The 22,803-nt window shown below is 36.7% G+C and overlaps 1 pseudogene; it reads right to left on the bottom strand.

The window, feature by feature from the left end:
• Window positions 1–21,964, bottom strand: part of LOC149255439 (uncharacterized) — a 40,507-nt pseudogene extending 18,543 nt beyond the window's left edge.
• Window positions 21,965–22,803: the final 839 nt, after the last annotated feature.

The following is a 22,803-nucleotide window of genomic DNA, read 5'->3' as shown; positions in this document are numbered from 1 at the left end:
TAGCCATTTTCTACCCTAGGTGCACCAGGAGGCACCCTAGGAATGAATTCCCATTGAATTCGATTGAAATCTCCTTAGTTTGTGAAGAAACCCACTCTATAAACAAGTGCCCTTCTCTACCTGGACTAAAATTTGTATATCAAGGAGCTGAAGGGGTAATTGAATAGCTCTGCTACATAAACCAAAGGAGACCCCATGGCCTAGGCCATACCAACAGAGCATGCAAGGGTCATCCCATGCATATTACAACCCAAACCAGACCACATCCATTCCCCCTTGGGGACCCCCTACTCATCCTTCCTGGTCTACACCTCCTCCTTGGTCCTTTGCACCTTAGTATCATTCCCAGCCAACCAGCCAGTCATTTCAACCAAATGCTCTGCCACAACCTCAGTGGAATGCACCACCCCAAGGGTGGAGGCCCCCATACAACAATGCTCCAACTTTATTTCCTTCACCACCTGCTCAACCGCAGATTTTACACTCTTTTCCACCTAAACAACCCCAAATGCCTGCCCAGCCAAATCCAAACCCGAACAATAGACAGGAAAAACTACTATATAGTGGAGAGACATCTTATCCAGCTTATGTTGTGGAAATTCAGGAAATCAACATGATATCTGGGAGAGTGCTCCCGGGAAGCCAACCTCTACCTCCACCTAGGGAAATTGAGGAAGAAAGAGAGGAAATCATGCCTAAAGTAAATCCACCACCCTTTGCTGAGAGATTAACCCAACCACTCCAACCTACCTGAGAAGAAACTAAACTTCTGGGAGAATTGAAAAATCTATGTGTCAAAATTCCACTTCTCAAAGCTATAAAAGATGTGCCTATTTACAACAAGATGATTAAGGAGAAGTGGTTCAAGCATCCTGGGAGGCAAAGAAGAGATGCCCCTACCATTAATGTCATTGGACAACTGTCCAACTTAATGCTTGGGCAGGTAATCTATCCAAAGTATTTGGACCCTGGAAGCCCTGTAGTAGATGTGCACATCAATGATGCCATTGTACCACACACTTTGATTGATATTGGGCCTAGAATTAATGTGATTACTAAGGACACCATGCTCAAGATCAACCTCCAGGGTTCGTTGAGAAAGACCACAATAGTCTTGCAACTTGCAGACTGCTCCACAATGACCCCTGAGGGGATTGTGGAAGATGTGATGGTATCGATTGACTCTTGGAAATACCTTGCAGATTCCCTAGTTCTCTAGCCTAAGGCTAAGCTTATTAGTTACCCTCTCATCCTTGGGAGGCCCTAGCTAGCCACTGGCGATGCCTACATTAGCTGCAGGGCTAGAAATATGACTATCAAGAATGGGTATATGTCCAATCAATTAGTCCTATATCCTCCTGCTCAGCCATATCTAGAACATGACTTACCTTTATGGATGGAAGAGGAGGAAGAAGATGAATTTTATTCCACCCAACTCTATACCAAACAAACAACCATGGGAGGGGGAAAACTGGACAAAGATGATTTGATTGAACACATACTCCAAAGTCCAACTCATAGTACATTGTCCTTAGAAGAACTAGTAAAGGAAACCCAAAAATACCATCAAATTAATCTATGCTTAGCTGATTCCAACCTTATCTATATCAAAACCATAGAATTCGACCCTAAGAGAACTTTGAAAATCAACCCATCTCCTTTTGTTCACCAGGAAGAAAAGTTGTGCAACATGCTAAAGGAACACCTGGATGCCACTGCTTGGAGTTACAAAGAAATGAAGAGAGTGCTCCCCTCAGTGTGTACTCACCAAAGTTATATCAAAGAAGGTTGAAAACCAATCTAGAAACCCCAAAGGAGGATGAATCTAGCTCTCAGAGATATATCCAGAGAAGAACTGCAAAAGCTATTAGATGCAAGATTCATTTACCCTATCTCCGACAGTGAGTGGGTATCTCCTTTAGTGTTGGTTCCAAATAAAAATGGTAAATGCATGGTTTGTGTCAATTACAGAGAGTTAAACAAAGCCACAAAGAAGGACCATTTCCCTCTACCTTTCATCAACGAAGTGCTAGATGGCCTAGTAGGGAAAAAGTTTTTCTCTTTCCTAGATGGATTCAACAGGTACAATCAAATCTATATCAGCCTGAAAGACTAGGATAAAACCACCTTCACTTGTCCTTGGGGTACTTTCACCTATACGGTCCATCCTTTTGGCCTATGCAATTCTCCTACCACTTTCGGGAGAGTAGTCCTGAGTATCTTTGCAAAGTTAGTACATGATGCAGTAGAGATTTATATGGATGATTTTACACCCTATGGATGTGATTTCTAGGAGGCTCTATCCAACTTAGGTAAGGTTCTCAAAAAATTCATTGAAATGAAACTGTCTCTTAGTCTCGAAAAATGTGAGTTCTTTATGACTATAGGGACTGTGCTAGGTCATTCAATATCCCAACAGGGACTGCAGGTAGACCTGAACAAAATAATTATCATCTAAAGGGTCCCACCTCTACAAAAGCAGAGAGATGTCAAATTCCTAGGGTTAGCTAGATACTATCGAAGGTTTATAAAAGACTTTAGCAAGTTACCTTCTCTTTATTTGGGTTATTGGCTAAAGACTTCGAGTTTGTATGGTCAAAAAGTTGTGAACAGGCCCTGGACACCCTGAAGGATAAGTTAACCACTACATTGATTCTCCGAGGCCCAAACTGGGCCCTTCCTTTTCATATACATGATGATGCCTCACACAAATCCATAGGAGTAGCTCTAGGCTAGATAGATGAAAAATTTCCTTATGCCACTTACTTTATCAGTAAGAATATGTCAAAGACCGAACTGAACTACACAGTGACCGAAAAGGAGCTCATGGCTATTATGCATTCATTGAACAAATTTAGGCACTACATTATAGGTTATAAAACATTTGTACATACTGACAATGATGCAATCAAATATTCAATGAATAAAGTTGATGTGAATGCTCAAATTATTAGATGGTTACTTTTATTACAACAGTTTGATCTAACCATTGTTGATAAGTGGCAAGGAAACTGCTGTTGCATATTTTTTTTCCATATTAGCTTTTCCTATAGTTGAGGAAGGAATGGTTGATGATTAGCTACCAGATGAACACTTATTTTCCATTTCAATTCCCTGTCCCTTGTTTGTTGACATAGCAAACTATTTGGTATCTACACAGTTCCCACCGAATTTGTCCTCGGAAGAGAAAAGAAATATTGTGAGGAAGAGTGCTCCATTCACTTGGATTGGGGGCAACCTCTTCAAACTAGGGCTGGATCAAATTCTGAGATGATGTGTCTGGGAGGAGGAAGTGTTTGACATCCTTTTGACCTATCATGATGGGCCTTGTGGAGGTCACTTTGCATCAAAGAGGACAACATTCGACATGTTACAAGCTGGTTATTATTGGCCCACTCTTCATCAGGATGTGAAAATATATACTAGTCAGTGTGATTGGTGCCAAAGGACGAGAAAGCCTACTCCAAAGGATTAAATGCCTCTACAAGCTCAAGTGACTTTCGAGCCATTTGACAAGTGGGACATGGATTGCGTTGGACCTCTTGACCCTCCTTCCAAGGAAAAGTAATACATCATTGTGTGCACTAACGATCTAACTAAGTGGGTTGAAAACAAGGCAATCAAAGCAACAACAGAGGAGAAGGTGGCTAAGTTCTTAAGGGAAAATGTATTTTGCAAGTTTGGGTACTATAGAGAACTAGTCACTGATCAAGGTAGCCAGTTTACGTCCCAGATGATTGAAGACTTGTTAAGCCAACACAATATCAAGCATAGGACCTCCACTCCCTATCACCCACAAGCTAATGGGTAAGTGGAGGTGACCAACGAAATGCTGGAAGGCATCTTGACCAAAGTGGTTAGTAGCAGCAGAGAATATTGGGCAGATAGACTAGTTGAGGCCACCTGGCCTATAATACCACCTGGAAGACCACCACTGGATTCACACCCTATGAGTTGGTCTATGGGAAAAATGCCCTTCTGTCCATTGAATTTGAGTACAATACATTGAGGATGGCATCCCAACTAGATATAGATCTCAACAATGAACAAAAAGAGAGATTTCTCTAGTTGAATGGGTTAGATGAGTTCAGAATGCAGGCCCTACTACGCACAGAGGTAACTCAAATTCAGAGGAAGATCTGGCATGACAAGAACATGAAGGACAAGTAATTTCAAGAAGGTGATTGGGATTTGCTATATGATTCCGGATATAAAGACTTCAAGGACAAGTTAAGGACTAGATGGTTAGGGCCTTATGTCATAGAGAAATGTCATGATAATTGTTTAGTGCATATTAGAACCATAGATGCAGATGCCGTTCCTTTACTTGTTAATGGGCACATATTGAAAGTTTACAAAAGGCCATTGTCAAAGCAAGGGCTCATTGATGATATCAACAAAATAGTGATGGTGGTGGAGCAAGTCTCAGCTCCTAACCCATCAAGTCCCTAAGAAAAAGAAAGAAAAAAAAATAAAAATAAGGAGACTCAGGTGAAAACCTCCATGAGGCACCTGAGTCCCACTGTTGGGTTGAAAACCTCTTGAGGCGGCCCAATGGTGTCAAAACAAAAAAGAGAGAAATAAAAAGATCTTTGGGTGAAAACCTCTCTTGAGGTGCCTAGGGAAAGTAGCTAGGATGAAAACCTCTTGGAGGTAGACTAGTTGTTTTTAAAACAAAAAATAAAAAAGAAAAAAGAAAAATTATGAAAATATTATTTGTAGGTCAGCAGGAGGATGATCAGAGCAACAATGGAGAATCAAAAGGGACCTATTCAACTCATATTTTTATTTCTCCATTCATTATCCTTCATCATTCCACCATTCCTTTCATTTTTTCACTCATTTGCCTCAGTTTGCAAGGGTTCTATGTTTTCTACAGGATTCCTTGTAAACCTACAAGATCCCCTGAAAACCTACAGGATGATCCTATAGGAATTACAGTTGCTTGGGAATCCTAAAGGAAGTGACCCTAGAGCAAGGAAATGGCCTACCCATGTGAAAGAAATAAATTCCTACATCACCATCTCATTACCATACCTCTCTCCACCATGATCAGCCCTTGCATTCATAAAAAAAATTAGTTTCAAAAAAATTACAGCTTAAAAAAAACAGAGAAAAAAGATGAAGACAGAGAGCAAGGGGACAACACCTGAAGGTTATTTTTCATCATTCACAAAACCCTAGACCTCCTCTCTTCCCTTTCTAATCATCCTCAGGTCCCAACAATAGAATATGATTAATAATTTTGAGGGAGAACCAGCTGTAGGAAATCCTGTAGCAGCCTATCCCACAGAACAGAAATCATAGGTTGGAACAAGTTTGAAGCATGGAGATCCAAAGGTAGAAGAAGCTCCTCCAGAGCCTAGTAGCAACAAAAACAACATCATCATCAACACCAAGTACACACACATCAAATAAAATCATCAAAGGACAAAAAACAAAAAGAGGAGAAATCCAATGCAGCCAACACACAACAAAGACCTCATTTCTTTAACAACTGCATCAAGGTATTGTTACCACAGGTAAGTATCTTGCTTCCACTCTCTCATTTGCATAATGTGATCAAAATATGTAAAAAATGTGAACATGTTGGTTTATAAATGAATGGTGTCCAGTTAACTTGGCCATCTTCATTCAGTCAATGAGGACAAAACAGTTAGTCCTCACACACGTGGCAACAGTCAATTAAAAAAAAGGAGGATGAGGTCGAAAGCAGTTCAGACTATGGATGCCCGAAGTGGGAGTTGATTAATAAGTGAGGAGAAGGGTGATGTGGTAGAGGGATCAACGGTCCAAAAATAAATATTCGTACCTCGTCTGCCAGCACACCACCACACTCGAATCAACCATAAGAGGAAATAAACATTGATCCCCATTCATATATTCCTTCACATTCTCGAGGCTCACACTTGAAAAGTTGCTCTTGGCACGCAATTAGCCTACAGGAGAGGAAAATTTCATTTTTTCCTGCATAAGACCTCCTACAGGATCCTACAGGAAATCCTACAAGATCCCATAGGAATCCTACAGGATACAGACAGGGAGTCTACAGGATTGGCAGTGAGAAATTTCAGAGGGAGAAAAATAGGGGTTGGCTACATCAGGAATTGTAAAGAGGTAGGCTCTACATTTCCTCCTATTTTTCCAAGTGAAAAGAATAAAAAATATTCTAGTTTATTAAGATTGATTGCAGTAAAAGGGAATTATATCCACAAAAATTTCTGTTCAATTTCCTCCTTCATTCAGATTTTGTATCATACATCTCTGCTCCTCCATTCATTAGACAAAATGACAGGGGGGTTTAATAGAAGGGAGCCCATTTATTCATCATTTCTACCATATTCAGCCTTACAGTAGATGTCATCAATGATTCCATATTATTCTACAAGTTTTCCTCATGCATGAAGTAGACAACTAGCTCATTAAACTCCATTTTCCCAGCTTATTGAAATTCTCCTTATTTACATGATTTTTGGGAAAATATCAATGTTTGATGCACTGCAGGTGTTTCAGAAGTAAAGAGAGATCTCATAGCCAACAACCTCCTTCGAACATCATCCATCCATGATCATTCCTTTCTTTCACTAAGACGCTCACCAATTTCATCATTTTACAAGGAAACTTCTCCAAGCATGTTGAGAAAATCCAACCATCTCCCAACCTTGGTTTTGAGTTTTGAGTGATCCAGGGTATTTTCTTATTTCATTCCATCCACCAACCACCTTCTCTAAGCCTTCCATCACCTCCAGCACCAATCATTTTCCTCTCGGCTGTATCCTGTAGAAATACAGGGAATCCTGTAGGTTTTTAGGACATCTTGTAGGTTTTCCTATAGTGGCCTGTTTTGAGGCCAAATTGAGGGACAAGCCTATAGGAAGCCAAACAAGGTCACCTAAGGGTCTCCCAAACCTTCCAGCCATCCACCAACATTCCTAAGCCACCTTCCACATCGCCAAAAGAGATTAGCTTTCACACTCTTCCATAAAGAAAAAGATAAAAAGAAAAACAAATTTATTCTAGTCATTTACATGCACAGTAGTAATGTTTGATGTTTTGAACCTACATGCTTAGGATAGTAGAGTTTCATACATGTTCACTTAGCATTCTTTCTGAAGCATAGTTTCTTAGGAGTTAGTTACAAAATGGTGTGATTTTAGCATTGGATTTTAGTCCTTTTCTTTATTGCAGTAGATAATCTTTCTCTTAGAGTAGATTTCTCTTTCCTTCATTAGTAATCAAGTTTTTTCTAAATCCATAGAAGTCTGGCTTTAAAAACCCTAGTGCTCTCTTGCCAGGTGAATAGTGAAAAAAGTGAAGAACCATCACTTTTACTTGTGTATACAGCACTGTCACCTCCAAGTTTGTACGAACCCCGAGTTGATAAAGTAAAGTTGGTAGCCCCAAGACTTGCAACATTCTTGCTAGAATATTGGTGCTCATCAGTAAGTTCTTCCAGTTGATGAGATACTCTGAAATTGATTGATTTCGAAGGTATCAGGTTCTTGTTTCCGTGACTGCTTCAGGTTCAAGTATGATTTTTCCTTCCTCTTCAAGTTCCAACAATATTGTTTGAACTGGGACCTTGTCACCTATAACCTTCTTTAAGCATGAAACATGGAAAACTAGGGGCACTCGGGAAGATGCAGGAAGCTCCAATTTGTATGCCATAGTACCAATCTTTTGCAGTAATTTATACGGACCATAGTAATTTGGTGATAATTTATTACCCTTCTTAGCTCACTTGAGGGACATTTTTTTGTATGGTTCTAGTCATAAAAATTATGAGTCACCTATGTCAAAAGTTATTTCGTTGCAATGTTGATTTGTCTGTTGTTTCATTCGATTCAGCACAAAAATGAAGTTACCCTTTTTCATCTTGATATGTCCTACTATCTTAAGAGTTTGAGGAGTGGTAATTCTTAACAATTCATTACATGATATGGTCGGATTCATTTCTTGTTTCTCTGGGGTTTGTTCCTAGTGTATATCCTCTTCTTTTGATGTTTCTTGATCCTTTCCTTCATCCTTGTTGGCCCTCATTTTTTATCAAATTTTGCTTATTAAAATCCACCTAATTTCCATCATTTTCCACCATATACCATCCAAATACACCTTATTTTGACTTTATTATGCATATTCAAGCAAATAGATTATGTTTTTTAATTTTTAGATATTTTTGCAAAAATTGGGTTTCAAGAGTATTTTTGGACAGAATTATAAATTCCCGTAATGGCTATGTGAATAACATATTTGCAGGATACTTGGCCTCGAGCTGGATGCATGAATGGAAAGCTTGGGAACTAGGACTGAATTAATTCCACTTGGTTTGGTCAAAACAAGCTTTATTAGGCCCAGTGAAGGCTGGTCAAACATGACTAGTCACCCAAAAAATCCCTAGGAAATAGGGTAGTTTGATGATTTCATGGGATTGTCCATATTTTTAGTGATGGATTGGATGGATTCGACTTAAATATATGGATATGAATAGATATAGTTTTTAGAGATACTTTATATCGGTTTGCTTCATGATCTTCTATTTAAGCCAAAACTTTGAAGGCTTATATATGTTATTTTTATATAACTTTATGCTGAGACATTTGAGTATTGGAGATTAATTAGAAAAACTTGTTCTACTTCCATTTTGTTGTTCATTAGAGTGGATGAGTGCTTGAATTTTTAGCATTTGATAGCAGCCTCAAGTGTGCAAGGCAACGGTGGAGGGCCCCCACTCCAAGCTAAGTACACTTCATTGTTAACTAGCTTAATTTTCATGAACTGGTTGCTTTAGATTTGTTTACTTGTATTGTTTCAGATTTTCTTATTTGAATTAATGTGTGATGATTTATATTACCGATGAATCTTAGTTTGTTTATCATTTTAGTAATAAGGGACAACAAAGTGTTCAATTTGAATTCGCCTTCTATTGAATTAATAGATCAAACTAGAATTCATCTTTGCTACATTCAAGCAGTTTTATGTAATTTCATTTTTCCAATGATAGCATAATGATGAATGAACTGTGATGAAGAATACCAAAGATATCTTAAGTTAAGAGTCTCCTTCATTGTTTATTCATGCATCTTAAGCTATTGTTAATTCATGATTTCTAATTTCTATTCACTAAGTGATATTGAAGGAGAAGGACACAAATGAATCTCTGAAGTTAGGAGCCACTTCATCTTTCATACATTGCAAAGGTGAATTAGAAATTGTTAAAAGAGGTTTACATTTGTAATATGTACTTTCTTAACTCTTCAAATTTTATCTTCTAATCTTGGCTACATCTGATATCCATACACTGTGGACTTGCCCCCAAGTTTTACAAACTGGGATTGATAATTAAATACTTGTGTCAATTTGTGTTAATAAATTAGCCCAAAATTTTGGTGCCATTGTCGGGGAGGCAATTATCAGCATAGTCAAATAGAAGATAAACAAAAACACTAAAAGAATTGATAAAAAAAATATTTAAGATACATTTATTTTAGTTATGTTTCTTTATACCTAAAAATAGAGATCCTAAAAGTAGATTCCCAAAACAAAACCCCCAAAAAAAATAAAAAAAAATAAAATAACTACAAAATCCATTTGCAAGACAAGATCTAAAAATGATGTTAAATAAATCATTTAGAGAAGGAGGGTATGCCACCACAAGACTCTTCTCAAGTCCTTGTCGTCAATTTAGAATGCTCACCAGGGATGAATCTTTATGTCAAAGGATAGAAGAGCAACAAAAAATCCATGAAGATGATCCACATGAAAATAATCTAGAACATTCTTCTAGCTTCTTTGTGAGGAGGTAAATGAGTCATGGATCATATGCAATGAAGATCAAACATTAGAACTAGAAATTGAAGAATTTCTAGCATGTATATCACAAGATCCCTTGTGCATACAAGATTTTGAACAAGTACCACAAGAAGAGTTTTGTGCTATGACAATTAATGAGAGCCAGGCAAACAAAGATCATCTTAAAACTTGGTTTCAAATAGTCATTAGGTCACAACACTACTCCACTTTTCAACATTCTTTCTCATCAAATCTTTATGATCAGATAAATTTTCATGTCCAAAATTTCATTAACGTATATTTTTCAAATTTGGATGTGAGTTTACTCATGATCTTGTTACGAAAATGGATGCATTGGAAATTCTCTTATACTTGAGAGAATGAATTGTTTTTCTAAAATAGAATATGATAGAATAGAATAAATAAACAAGTAGAATGAATTCACAATAAGACTTCCATAATAATTTTGTTTCAAACTGTCATGAATATTTCTTCAAATCATTGTTCAATATTCATTTGAAAGGACTACATGGAAAATTGCAGTAAGAACAATCCTATTTTCGGTAACCAAATAGGATTATTTCTAAATCATGTTCTTTGACATATCTCTTAAAGTCTAGTTTTGGAATCCATTTTGAAATTTTCAATTTATATCACAAGTAAAAAAGTGATCAAAATCAAAACTAGGTCTCAATTGAAATGTTGAGGATAGAGTTAGTACAACATATATTTTAGGTGTCTAATGGAAACATTTTTACCTGAAATTCATAGGGAAGATAGCCCTTGGAATCTAGTTTCAAAATCAATTTGAATCACTTCAATTTGGTATCATATGAAAATGTTATTCTTGAAATACTAATTGTTTCTCGCAAAATCTGCATGGTCTAGGTCTTGACTGTTCATTGACATATTTGACATACCAAATAATCTTATTTTCAAAACCTGTTTATATGGGAGATATATATTCAAGTTTAGTTTAAGAAAAAAATTTGGTCATTCCATTTTGAAGTGAAATGGAAAAGTTATGCCACATTTAGTGACTGCATGTCTTCAAAATAGCATAGTAAAACTCTGCCTCCTAGGTCTGTTCATCACAAATTTTGTGATATCAAGCCTAATAATTTTTAAAACCTGTTTCTATTGGAAAGACTAAAATGAATCTACTTTAATCTCTAAGTGGAATCACATTGATCTGATCTTTATCGAAGAAGTTACACTTCAAATAGTGATTGTTGGTCTAGTTAAAAATTAACAAGCAGCTTTATCAAACATGGAACTCCTTATAATTTTTATCATATCATTATAAAACATTTTGAAAAACTATTTATACTAGAGGGAGCCATATGAACTCACTTCCACTTGGCTTTGGAATCACTCTACTTGGATATAAAACGAATATTTTGTAAAAAAAATACCGCTCAGAGGTCTAGGCTGGCCACCATTCCTCAACGGGTAAATAAATGCATTTTGTTTGTATATCATCTTTGGAATTGATTTCTAAGCAATAATTGTAATGATATTTATTGGAATAAGAGAGACTGTACACCTCTCTTCCTCCATCATCTAATACTGTATTGCAGGCAAGTGCTATGTTTTTGCAGGTCATAGGAAGAATGAAGGAGTGAACTCCATGGATGAGGTATTTTTCAAAGTCAATTTTAAATTCATATTTAAAAATATGAATACAAATGTTCAAGTCAAACCAAAGTGAAAATTCACCTGATGTTGATTTCATCTAATGGAACACAAACTCTTGAAGCTTGTCTTTAGTTATGACCAACAACACCAAAAAACCCTACAACGTGAATTGAGATCGAGGAAAAAGACATGAAGCTAATCATCAAAAGAAGAAGTCAAGTTTTTTTTTTACCATGAAAAGTCACATCTATTGCCAAAGAAGTCTTTCATAAGCCATATTGTTCATGATTTCATCCATCATCCATATTATATGTTAAGCTCAGTGATCATGCATGATGAAGTCTAGACTTATTATCTATCCATTTATTACTAAATCATGACTTCAATATAACCGATTTTCATAAGATTTTCATACTTCCCTACTCCATTACACCCCACCTCCATCCAGAAAATAAAAAATAAAAAAAATAGAAAAAGATAAAAAATAATAAAGGAGTTTGGTTGTGAAAATCCACGAAAGTGGCACAATAAAAATTCGAATTCATATCGAAAAACCAACTTGTTTGGCCAATATGAATTCTCAATCTTGTTTTCATTTCTTCAATTTGACTTTGCAGGAAGCATCCTCCAGAAAAAGAAAGACTTGGGGACAAGTCTCAGAATAAGCAAGGGGGCAGATTCATAATAAAACTATGCAAACAATGTGAGCAGTTGAATTGAAGGGACCTGAATTACATTTCGGAAAAGAAAAACATGTATATATTGCATAAAAATGTACATGACAGGAGGGACTTGAGTTATTATAAATCAATTTCAGAGGGACCTGAACAAAGACAATATAAAAGGGACCTGAATATCAGATGCAGAATCTAGTGTCTACATTCCGTCAAAGAATATCCTTGAAGAACCATCATCATGAGTAAAAAATGAACTAGCAAAGGATATTATCAGTTAGTATTGACATCAAGATATTATGGAAGTACAAGTACAGTAAGTGTAAAAAAAATTCTCTTAGAACCTTTGATTTTTGAAATTTTTTCTAGAAGTTGTTAAAGCTAATTTAACTTGATATGCATTCTATCACACTATCATTTTACATTCCATATTTATTCTACTCCATTATCTACATTTCACTACCTTCATTATTCTACCACTATATTCCTATTCATTTCCATATCCATTATCCTACCCATTTAGCTATCATTCCATATACCATATTTCATTTTATATTCTATGTACCATATCATATCAACCGTAATTTTCTTAAGCATAAAGATCAAAAATGAAAGGCTCAAATGTAAAATTCTTTTGATCTACAAAAAGAAGGAAAAATGTTAGTTTAATGATAAAACATTTAATTTTAAAATATGACCATTCTTTGGTCATTTTTAAAATTAAAATAAACAAAGGTGAAAACTTAAGCTAAATATTTGAGAATGCAATCATATATAAGCTAAGGTATATGGGTAGAGAAGTAAATATGAAACAAACAAAATGGATGAACCGAAGTTATAATCATGATGCAAAATGAATTCAAATGCAATAGGGATAATGGAAATGATGAACCATGCATATTACTAAAGGTATAATGATAAATGCAAAAGGTTCCATTCCAAATCGAAATTATTTCGATAGGCATGCAATGAAAATTCGATGGTATGGTGGTATTCCATTTGGGCACCATGGAGCAAGACACACAGAATAGTCAGATGGATTAATCTCGGTTAGAAGTTGGCACATCAAAACAGTCAAATGCATTTGAATACAGAGACAAGCCCTGTGTGATTAGCAGTGAAAGCCTCCACCATTCTTTAAACCACAGACCTCAGAAAATTCGAGCTTTCTTCCACCATTACAGCTAGAATCAAGCTCAGGAAAATGTTGTGCATTCCTATGCACGTAGACAGCTCGCAAATTAGAAATAAGAGTTAAGAAAAAAGCAAAAACTGAGTGGAAAATTGCCTAGGCCATGGAGAAATAAGCAGCCAGCAGAACAACAGAGGCCATGGAGAAATAGGTAGCCCTGGAACATCGATGTTAACGCAGGCCAAGATTTCCTCATGCCAATTTGACTTAGCACCCAACAAATTCTAGAAAATCTGTAGAGAAAGAAGATAAGAAATCATCTCCGGATTTCTATCATTAATTGAACCAATTTTAAGGGTAGATACAGTAAAAAAAAGTGTCAACATCTGAGGCAATAAACTTCAGTTATGGACTTGAAACTTCGCCAGCAGTAAACAAATCTTCTCAGCGATGTTGTAATTAAATTTTCAAGTGTGCTAAGTGGAGTCATAATTAAAAAAATGACATTGTGTAAACAAGGAAATGGTTTATCACTCAGAGATAACTAAAGAGTTTTTTTTCTAGAATGGGTATTTCGAAACTCAAACTCTTCATGCATCGATTGTGCAAATCTGTTATTTAAGGAAACATAGAAATCTTCTTTTAATAAACAGTGGGTAATATGAGAGTTTTGTTATATACATAGTGAGAATTTTCTAAGCACAATGAGCGCAACTTTTATATCATTTTACACGGTGGGCACATTTTTCTCAAAACAGAACTTCAATAGACACGGAACGAAACACAAGTTTCTAAGCAATGGAACAGTGCTAATATTTTTTTGTTGATCTCTCACACGGTGGAATACTTTCAGATCATTTTTTTTTTAAAGCGCAGAGGACTCCCTTTTAAAACCAGAACAGAGGAAGATTGAAGAATTTTTCAAAAGAGGAATAATTTTATTTTATTTTCTTCGAAGACCAGGTAAGCCATTTGCCATGATATATCCATGAATAAACAGACAAAATATAGAAATTGAAGGCAAAGAAAAATTGATTTCAGTGTTGGGATAAAATGTTGTGGCAAAGAAAAATTGATTTCATTGCTAGAGATGGGTTGCTGGTAAAGGAAAAAATTGATTTCCTCCAAGATTTTGATTTCTCAAGAAGTAGCAAATACCTGTGCAGTCAAAGATAGAAGGAATTGAGTCCAAGGCCAGTGGAGATAACAGGCAAGGAATCAGGCACCATATCTTCTAAAATTAAATTCGAAATTGCTAAGAAGCCATTATTTTTCGTTGTTTTTTATGAGCAAACTATAATGAAATTTGAAAAACAAAAACATGGGTTTTCTTTAGAATGAGCCTAATTAGGCTCCATGGAGATATTTTTCTCAAATTCATTGTTATTTGGGATATTTTCCTGGTTCTTTCAACCCTCATTTTGTAGATTATGTGGAGTATTTGAGTTCAGTTAAGAATCAAGGTCAGAGATTTTTTTTAAATGGGTTGTCATTGAAAAATTCAAGTCCAAGTTGCAGTCACATGGTTTTCAAATCAGAAGACTCCAATTATCTAATTGATATTGTAGCCCAAAAGCTTTGGTGGAAGTGTAATCCAAGTCTAAATAGATATTTACTGGCAGCATAAGTTAAAAATTCAAATTAGCAGAGGTGGTTTCAGAACATATTTGGGGCAGCATAATCAAATTCAGAATTAACATATGTTTGGTGGCAGTGTAGGTTCAAGATCAAAGTTCGAAGTCTAAGATTGGCATAAAAAAAAATCAAGTACAAGACCCCAATTTCATTTTTATTTACACAAAATGCCAAAACAAAGGTTGTGCACATTGTTGTCAAATGGTGTTGATAGCTCAAGAGAAAGCTTCATCTTCAAGGGTCAGAGCCATAGGTACATTAGCAGGCCAGGACCATATAGAATCAAAAGGTCAAGGAGACAGAGGCAAGCATGAGGACATGCTTGAGAGTAAGCAAGGGGGAGATGTTGGCCCTCGTTTTTGATCAAATTTTTCTTGTTAAAATCAACCTAATTTCCATCATTTTCCACCATATACCATCCACATACACCTTATTTTGGACTTATTATGCATATTAAAGAAAATAAATTATGTTTTTCAATTTTTAGATATTTTTGCAAAAATTGGGTTTTAAGAGTATTTTTGGACAGAATCAGAAATTCCCGTAATGGCTATGTGGATGACATATTTGCAAGACACTTGGGCTCAAGCTGGATACATAAATGGAAAGCCTGGGAACTAGGACTGAACTAATTCCACTTGGTTCGGTCAAAACAAGCATTATTAGGCCCGGTCAAGGCTGGTCAAACATGACTAACCACCCAGAAAATCCCTAGGAAATAGGGCAGTTTTATGATTTCATGGGATTGTCGATATTTTTATTGATCAATTGGATGGATTTGACTTAGATAGATGTATATGAATAGATATAGTTGTTAGAGAGACTTTAGATCAGTTTGTTTCATGATCTTCTATTTAAGCCAAAACTTTGAAGGCTTATATATGTAATTTTTATATAGCTTTATGCTGAGACATTTGAGTATTGGAGAGTAATTAGAAAAACTTGTTCTACTTTAATTTTTTTGTTCATTAGTGTGGATGAGTGCTTGAAGTTTCAGCATTTGATAGCAGCCTCAAGTGTGCAAGACAAGGGTGGAGGGCCCCCACTCCAAGCTAAGTACACTTCATTGTTAACTAGTTTAATTTTCATGAGTTGGTTGCTTTAGATTTGTTTACTTGTTTTGTTTCATATTTTCTTATTTGAATTAATGTGTGATAATTTATATTAGTGATGAATCTTAGTTTGTTTATCATTTTAATAAGAAGGGACAACAAAGTGTTCAAGTTTAATTCTCCTTCTATTGAATTAATAGATCAAAACTAGAATTCATCTTTGTTACATTCAAGTAGTTTTATGTAATTTCAGTTTTCCAATGATAGCATAATGATGAATGAATTGTGATGAAGAATACCAAAGATATCTTAAGTTAAGAGTCTCCTTCATTGTTTATTTATGCATCTTAAGCTATTGTTAATTCATGATTTCTAATTTCTATTCATTAAGGGATATTGAAGGAGAATGACACAAATGGATCTCTTAAGTTAGGAGCCACTTCATCTTTCATACATTGCAAAAGTGAATTAGAAATTGTTAAAATAGGTTTACATTTGTAATATTTACTTCCTTAACTCTTCAAATTTTATCTTCTAAGCTTGGCTACATCTAATATCCATACACTCTGGACTTGCCTCGAAGTTTTACAAACCCGGATTGATAATTAAATACTTGTGTTAATTTGTGTTAATAAATTAGCCCAACACTCCTCTTTAAAATCAATGTAAAATAATTTCTTCTCAACACACTTATGACCTTTAGTGTATTTTCTGTCACAACTGTAACAAAGTTCATTTTCTCATTTTTCTTCCAATTTTTTTTGGTGTCAACCTTGTAGGTTGTGAAAGGATAGGAGCAACAACACTTCCATCTTTATAATTGTGAGTGGTAGGATTCCTTGTTGCCATAAATTTTCTTTCAATTTTTCTTGCCAACCTGAATACCTTCTCTAATGAATTAGGTTCTCAAAGACAAACCTCATGTTGAACGTTATCCTTGAAAGTCCCTATGAAGACATCAATCCTCTTCTTCCCTCGAATATCATTTACCCTTACATTCAATTTTTGGATGTCCTCAATGTGCTCTTCCATTGAACCCTTTTGTTTGAGATTTATCAATTGAATAAAGAAGGTGTCTCTCTTTGTATCCTCATAATGTGCTATCATTTCCTCTGTGAAAATTGACCAGGTGACAATTGGTTTATGAAAACAAATCCCTTTATACCATAAAAAATGGTTCAACTCTAAATATAAAGATGTAATACGTACCTTTTGTAACAGTTGCACATCATGTAGATCAAAATATTTTTCCATATGTAGTATCCATGTTATGGGATCCTTGCCATCAAACTTCCTCAGATCGATATTTGGAATATGGTGGGTTTTCAATCCAATGTTAGATTGTATGAAATCATAATTAACATCTATTTTTTCTTATCATGAGTTTCCTCTACTACCTTTTCGTCATTAGGAGGCCTTTCTTCTAGCAACTTTATCCCATCTTCCTTCAAACCTTCCATGTCTTTGTTCAGATCTTCCATGCCTTTCTTCAAATCTTCTTGCCTACCATCAATATTAGCTTCCATGGAACATATAAAAGTATTTATCTTAGCTTCAATCTCATTCTTCAAATCATCCATCCAATTTTTCTTACTAGGTGTTTCTATTTTCTTAATTAGAGTCATTCTTTTTCTTTCTTTTAGTAGCTTGATATTGAATTTGTTATATCTCTGTAACGTTGGATCTACAAGGTTTGAAATTGCGACCTGCAGTATCCCTTTATGTTTTTGTTCCAATGCCACCAGTCTAATCAAAATTGGATTCTCCAAGAAAGAGTTATGCCCAATCTCCCAAGATGACCTAATTATATACTTTTTTAGTAGAGAGAAATTGTACGAAGTGCCATGTGTCACTTTTTCGACCTTCGATCCTGAAAATAATACGTAGAAAAGAAAAATTTGTCCACCTTCTGTAACTTCTTACGAAATTTCAATCAGATGCTAAGAGAGATAGTTATGATAATTTGCCCAAGGTTACTTGTTTGGGATGTAATACAGGAGCCTGCAGAAACCCTAAATGTCTTGGAACATATCTCTGACAATATAGTGAATCAAGATCTAAAATTTGGTCTCGAGATTGATCATGATTCCGACTCAAATGGGTTTTATTTTCAGAGTCTGATCCTTGGTATAAAAATAGTTATAATGAACATTCCATGATGACTTGTTTGAGATGGAATTCTCGAGCTTGCAAAAACCCTAAATTTCTCATATCATATCTCCAAAAATATCGTGATACAAGATCTAAAATTCGGATCTGAGGTTCAGAAAGATTTCAACTCAAATGGTTCTTTCTTAGCTTCTGAAACTTCTTAGATAAAATGTTATAGCAAAAATTCCACGATGACCTGTTTGGAGGAGCGAAACCCTAGAATTCAAAGCTCTAATACCAAATGTTATGAAACCAGCTCACAAAAAGATAGGAAAGGTGGATCAATGACTTAAAAATTAGCCTCTTCGAGGGGGAAACCTCCTTTACATTACACAAATGAAAAATTCTTGGATGATACAAATGACAATACCTCCTTTCTATATATAGGAGTCTAAGTGGTCCCAATGTAATCAGAGCCTACATAACAATATTATTGTAGGGGCACAACAATAACAATAGTGGGCTTCTATGGGGCACAATAATAACAACATGGGGACTACATGGACACAACAATGCCATAAGGGGGTTGCACTAATAACAATAAGGGGCTACAATAGTAATATAGGGACCTAACATTAGGGACCATAGCACTACTGCTAGATGCATCATGTACTATCATACTCCCCATGTCTAGGGGGTGATGTTCAACCACCATGATCACTTTGAATCAAGTCCGATTGGGGTTCAACCCTTGGTTATGTGGATTGAATTTTGTCAATTGAGATTGGTAAGGTCTTGTGACTCACTCTCGATTGATTCTTCTTTATTATCTATATCAGTGTTCAAAAAAGTTGAGATGGGATGCCTAGATGTTTCATGATGACAGAATGGAATGGATTGGCAAGTAGAATTCTCCCTAGTTGAGAGAGAGTGTTAAAATTGGAAACTAGGGCCAAATTTCACTATTGGACAACTCTTTTGTTCGAGATTATTATTGCACTGAATTCCTATTTTCGAGAGGACCGAAATCGACCTAAAGATTATCAAATTTGGATAAGAAAAAGCATTTATTTATTCAAAATAAATTTTATAAGGCATGACTTTATCAAGGTGGGAAAATTTGAAAAATTGAAACTTGAATTTGCCTCCATAAGTTTCAAGTTTAGCTTCACCTCCATAAGGACAAAAAATCATGTCTAATTATATATATGGGAATCCTCCAACGTCAATATTCACATCTTCAACACACATCTTTCTCTCTAAAATGGCCATAGGGGGAGGGATGGCACTAGTGAAGGAGGAAGGGCTAATTTGTCACCATTGCAAGGCTATTTTTTGGTCCGAGATATTAAGGAAAGGAGCCGAGGATATTTGGGAATAGTCTGGGATAGTTTGAGCTCTGCTCAAGGAGCATGTTTTTCTTCTTCTTCAGGCCGAGACCCTATAGAAAGGTAGTCACAGGCTTAGGGGCTATTTGGAGGAAGGTTGTGGGTTGTTTTGTGAAGGGCTTCCATTGTGAAGGTGAGATGCAACACAGAGAGACCATTACAAGTAGGCCACAAGCCTAAATTAGCTTGGCCAAGGGTAAAAATGGAAAGTGTCTACTAAGTGAAGACAACAATCTTTGTGTTAATTAGCATATGGGTCCTGTGGCTAGCTTAAGGGTTAAATCATGCCCAGATCAACCTCTAACTATGGACAAAATTTCTAGAAGAGTAGTCATTGTCCTGAAAGGAGGTTTGAAGATAAGTAGAGCAGTTGTAGCAGTCAGAAAATAAACCCTAACTAGGATATTGTCTATTGTTGAAGAAGTCTGAGCTCAATAGAGGCTACTTTTCCCATGCCATGACCATCGTTGATCATTGGACAAGGCTCACACTTGTTTGTTGTTGACAGAATGCTAGAATTGCATTATTGTTTGGGTCATCTTCTTATCTAAGGGAAGTAATATTGTACTCTCTCTCTCTAAAAATTTAATATTGATAATAAGAATAATTGATCAAAGGTTTTCTCCATCTTCGGGTTTTCCCCTCTCTTGTTCCAAATTTGTGTTCTCTTATCTTGGCTTGTTTTTCGTGTATCTTGTTTATGTTATTTCTTTTGTTACTATTTGAAATGAAAATGTAAATTGGGCTAATATGGATGATTGAAGTAATTGACCTAACCAAATAACATGTTAACCTAAAATTAACAAGGTGTAGGTGAATTTTGGCACAGGAACACGGGACACTTGCATCATGGGGTGCTAAAGATTGTTGGCTTAGGGGGTGCTGACACAGGTTCAGAGTTAGTTGTGCCAAACAAATACCTACACTACTAGCCCTTTCAGCATCAATCCATGGTGCACGGACTGAAGTCTCACCTGAAGAAGTATGGGGGGATGACAGAACCAATTTTCCGCACCCAAATATCAATGGTGTCCTTTCAGCGACCTAGATCTACCTTCACGTAGACCACTATGCTCCTGTAGCCTATTACGTAGCTTCCTTTAATCAACCTCTAGACCTTTGCAAAGGTATACGACTGGCTTTTGTGGACCTTGAACATGCGAATTAGATACTTATGTTCACCATAGATTACTTTTAGACCATTATTCACTCAGATCTACTTAAATGTTTGATAACTCTAACAGAAAGCATTATTCTCTTCATGTAATCGCTTAACGTTAAGTTTGTTCAAATAGTAATACTGATTAAGTAAAGTCGTGGATCAATACATCATTATTTCATAAAACCATCATTCATCACAACATAAAGTGCATTCATACATAACAAAAGTTAATAGATAAAACACAAGAATTTCTGCAACAATCTTCTTTATTGATATTCAGTTAAGCTTATAGACTCAAGACTTTTTTGCGCACACAGTTGTAAACACCACTTTCGGCCTCTGTGCACTCAGCTGCAAAGCCTTCCTTCTTACTCTCCTATGCTAACTCTCTAGACTCTTTTCATCGTACCCATAGACAACTTCAATTACTTGCCTTAAACTCTCTAATACACATCTATTTATACAATCCCATGGTTCGCGAACCATGGGTAGATCTTCAAATTCAACTCAAGTTACATAAAACAAGGGTAAAACCCTTTTTGACACTTAACTAGCTATGCACTTTGCAACCACACTTTGCGGAGGCTTTACATATTTTTACATCAAAATTTGGGTTTTTTCCCCAAACCTAACCCAGGGGACCCCATCCCAACAGGCCCCCAACATAGAGATCGTGACTCGCCCTCAAGTCACTCACTTGGCATGAAGATCTTTCTACAAAGATCCCCCAGCTCCACTTGCACCACTACAACTTCAGTTGTGTTTTGCATGGCTTCCTGATTCACCTAATTGACCATCTATTCTATGGCTAGTCCTTTACTATCCAACTTAATCTTATGTTGTGTAAGCTACAGGTTCGCCTACTTATCCTATATGTTGGCGGAGACTGGATAGGCTTCTTCCAATGAAGGATCCAATCACGCCTTAAGGACTGCCTCTTCTTTCTACACGGCTTCCACTTGTGTAACAAGTTACTTCCCCTTCTACAACTTCACGAGGCACTGCACTGTAGCCACTATGCACATCGTCACTCGCACTTCATCGTACTACTGTTAAAGCTTGCAGGTCTCTGTTTTTACTCTCTACATGTTGGGATCTTCTTGTAAGGTTGTCACTACTTCCATGGCATGCTCAATCAATGCTATGCAATCCTAAACCATAGCATCCATAGTGGCTATTGTATCCTTAACAGAAGCTTCGCGCTATTCCCTAAATTCTAGCGGCGTCGAAGGCTGTGACATGAGCTCGAGTTCTGTGATTTTCAAGTCGAGCTCGAATTGAACTCAAGCCACCTCTATCTTAGCATCACGAACACCCACTGCAAGTTTCCTAATCTTGGCCTCAAGCAGCGCCTCCTCAGGTATGTGCAACTCCGACACTATCCTGCAAGCCTCTGCCACCATGGATGCGAGCTGGGTGCTCTATGCCTGGATTGTTTCCTTTGCCTTCAAGGCCTCTGTCTTCTCTGTGAACATTTGCTCATTGTTCACCTGGAATTTGCGGATTAAGCTGAGAATGCACTGCTCCCGCACTCTTAGCTCCCCTATCACACCTGTCTGCAGCATGTGAAGATATGCATTGGAAGTGCTGCGAGGTTGGCGCCAATGTTTTTTATAGTGTTCACAATGACCTTGTCATCAGCCAATTCCACATCAAGGACCCTTCTATTAGTGAAACTGCTCGGAGATCCACTGATATGACCATCTCTGCAGCTTGACTAGTGCCTGGTGGCAAGCTCATCTGTGGAGCACTCACTTGCCCTACAACCACCTGTATCTTGCTGGTTTGGATCTGCAACTCATGCAGATCCTTTTGAAGAGTGCCTAGCGAGTGTAGGTTATTTTGATCGAACTCCTACAATATTTTCGTTGTGGTATTGAACACTTTCTCTCCGATCTCGTGGAGATTGCCTTCTATGAGTGTGATGGGATCTAGCAGTGGCTTCATAGCTTTTGACTTCTTCCAGGGCCCCTCCTTATGTAGTTCCTTGTACCTCTTCACCCGAAATGGAGTGCTTTGTTCTTCATCTCTAGCACCTCCCTGCTCTGACTGCTTGTCTTCCTTACTCAAGGGTGACGGGGATTTACCAATCTGCTTAAAGTCATGATGCTCATGTTTAGCCTTTTGCTATGCAGCACACTCCTTTTCCATCTGGACCTTCTCCTTGGCCTCTTTCCTTTGCTTCTCGACCAATTGCTGGATCACTTGCTTTGATGCCTCCTTCTTCTTTTTCTCCGCGGAA

Source organism: Pinus tabuliformis, chromosome 7 (genome assembly GCF_031772625.1).
Source record: "Pinus tabuliformis cultivar Carrire ecotype Pingquan chromosome 7, CPIR1, whole genome shotgun sequence".
In the NCBI taxonomy this organism is placed as follows: Eukaryota; Viridiplantae; Streptophyta; class Pinopsida; order Pinales; family Pinaceae; genus Pinus; species Pinus tabuliformis.
Note: the sequence above shows the minus strand (reverse complement) of the source record. Positions and strands in the feature narration are given on the sequence as shown.